This window comes from Oncorhynchus gorbuscha, linkage group LG25 (genome assembly GCF_021184085.1).
Source record: "Oncorhynchus gorbuscha isolate QuinsamMale2020 ecotype Even-year linkage group LG25, OgorEven_v1.0, whole genome shotgun sequence".
NCBI classification, from domain to species: Eukaryota; Metazoa; Chordata; class Actinopteri; order Salmoniformes; family Salmonidae; genus Oncorhynchus; species Oncorhynchus gorbuscha.
In genome coordinates this window covers 29,887,736-29,890,607 of record NC_060197.1, presented here as the reverse complement: position 1 = coordinate 29,890,607, position 2,872 = coordinate 29,887,736, and the positions used below count along the sequence as shown (strand labels likewise).

The window sequence follows — 2,872 nt, the reverse complement described above, 5'->3', positions numbered from 1 at the left end:
GTCTGTCATAGTTGAAGTGTACATATGATGAAAATTACAGGCCTCTCTCATCTTTTTAAGTGGGAGAACTTGCACAATTGGTGTCTGACTAAATACTTGTTTGCCCCACTGTATGTGTGGTGATTGATCAATTTATAGTTCCTCCTGTTAGTTTAACTTTACAAATCTATTATTGCTATAGCCTTCCATGTCACGTTTTAGCATCCAATGGGCCTTAGACCCCTTATTATTGCAGTCCCCTGCCTCTCTACCAAACCAATAGGTTACAATAGCCCGTCTGTAGGGATTTCCACCGTAATCGCCTTAACTGTGTTACCATGATAATGTTATTAAAGTTAATTCAACTGAAGTTCACAATGGACACAATGAAGTTGGGCTGAGACTGTACCTCAGTTGCTTTTGTACATATTGTAGATAAATCCAGAAGTACTATAGCAATCTACAGGTAACTGCCAAAATAAAAAAGAAACCATTGAGTAAATGAGGGATACAAAGTATATTGAAAGCAGGTGCTTCTACACAGGTGTGGTTCCTGATTTAAGTTAGAAATGAACATCCCATCATGCTTAGGGTCATGTATAAAATGCTTGGCAGGCCATTATTTTTTGGCTACCGTGGCTATGCCCCTATAGGATGGCAATGCCCCCATCCACAAGGTACGAGCGGTCACTGACTGGTTTGATGAACATGAAAATGATGCCATGGCCGTCTCAGTCACCAGATCTCAACCCAATTGAAGACTTAAGGGGATTCTGGAGCGGCGCCCTAAACAGCGTTTTCCACCACCATCAACAAAACACCAAATTATTACATTATGCGTCGAAGAATGTTGTTTGAGGTCCAGACACTTGTAGAATCTTTGCGAAGGAGTGTTGAAGCTGTTCTGGTTCCACACCCTATTAAGACACATTCATTCCATCCATTCAAATTATTATTTTTTTCTGTTCAATTTACATCCCTTTGACCAGCACTGTAGGAGCTCAACGCTTAAGATGTTCACTCTACCCTGCATTTACATCTGCAACCCTGTGCGTGGAACCAATAAATGCTCTAAAGCTAAACCTTGGTATTTCCTTTTTATTGGAAGTTACCTGTAAATCACATTAGCTCACACCAGAGCTGGCTCTGGCTTTCACTAATTTTGTATTTGTTTTGTTGGTTTGCTCCTCCTTTATCAATTCCATATCTGTTGTATGATTCTCCTAGCCTGGTGGAGCCATTCGCAGCGATCAGGCTGGTTCCACCAAAAGGAGTGACTACTCCTTTTGTGGCTGCCCTTTACTTCCTGCTCCTATCGCCTGGCAACAGTTGCCACGGTAGCGCCTGCGGTGGGTAAATCTTGGATGGTAGACGGAAGCTACACTCCAGAGGTCCCAACCTCACCATGCTGCACTCCGCCAAGAGCTGGTACATCCCCCAGAATTCCCCTCCGTACACCTCCGTCACCGTCCACATGTTGGAGGACGAGGTGGGCAAGAGCTACTATGACAAGATAATGCAAAGGATTCTGGGAGTCCGGTCCCTGCCACCCTGCCTGCGCTCCTTCCGCAAGCAGTACTGGATCACTTCCACACAGCCAACAGAGATCTGCGCCAGAGCGGCCGCCACCATATTTGATGATCGGTGTTCATGGCTTTGCTCTGGAACGCCCTGTTTGACCTGGTGCTGACTGACCCTGGTCTGCCCATAGGGGTCATTCTGGCCAATGTGTTCGGTCTGCCTCTGTTCTTCAACCTGCTATGGTTGCTTGAGAGGGCTACTTCACCTTCACCCTTTCCCTGCATGGGCCCAGAGCTCTCCAACCACATGGACTTCCTTTAGAGAACCAGGAATGGGTTGCATTATGTCTATGTTTAGTGGAGCAATATTTAATAAATAACCCTGCGTATACAAGCCTTATCCAACATCACTTCCCCCCTGGTGCTGACCTGGACTCCATGCCGCGCATGGCGAACGTGTGGCTGATGAGGGTGGACTTTGAGTTCCTGCGGCCATAGAGGCCTACATGCAGAGCTCTGGGAAGCACGGGGTGATGGTCATGGTGGTGGTCATGTCTCTGGGAATAATAGTGTCTGCCCTGCCTAAGGAGGTAGTGGCCCAAGTATTCACCCAGCTGCCCCATAAGGTGGTGTTGAGGTTCCTGGGGGAACAACCCTTTTCCCTGGAGAACAACACCCTGCTGCTGTACTGGCTCCCCCAGAATTACCTCCTGGGCCACCCGAAGACCCACTCCTTCGTGGCTCACAGAGGCACCAAAGGCCTGTATGAGGCCATCTACCACGGGGTCCCTGTGCTGGACCTGCTGCTCCTCTTTGACCAGTTTGACAACGTCCTGCGGCTGCAGTTGCGCGAGGCAGCGCGTGGAGGACGTGCTACTTCTTTTCCATATGATGAAATACTCTGTAGATTTTGATTGTCTAACAATGTAATGTCTTGTAAGACTTCTATATTGCCTTAAAGGGGAACTGCACCCGCTGAGTTGGACTCATTCATTGGCTTGCTCCTCAAAAAAGGCTGGCAGCCATGACAGAAGCCAAACATGAGTTGGCTTGGGGGGTGTGGTTTGATGTGGGTGTTTCTTGAGCGCCACCACCAGGACACAGCCATCTGTCAGAGCTGTCATGAGTCTCTCTCCTTGCTGAGGATCAAAGGTGCCGGCGAGGCAAAGGTTTGAAGATAGCCAGACCCCCGTCTCCTGAGGGAGTTGGCCCAGTTTTGACTTAACCGGTCATAAATGGTTTCTAACTGTCTGCCTCTCAGTATCCAACAAAGGAATGTGCTGTGTGTAGAGAACTCTAATGTCAAAAGATTGGACATTGGAACATTAGTTTTGAAATCCAAACGTTTGGAATGGTTGTTGGGGATCTAAACA

The 2,872-nt window shown here is 47.6% G+C and overlaps 1 pseudogene; it reads left to right on the top strand.

The window, feature by feature from the left end:
- The first annotated feature begins 633 nt into the window (after positions 1-633).
- On the top strand, positions 634-2,413 carry LOC124013844 (annotated as a pseudogene).
- Positions 2,414-2,872: the final 459 nt, after the last annotated feature.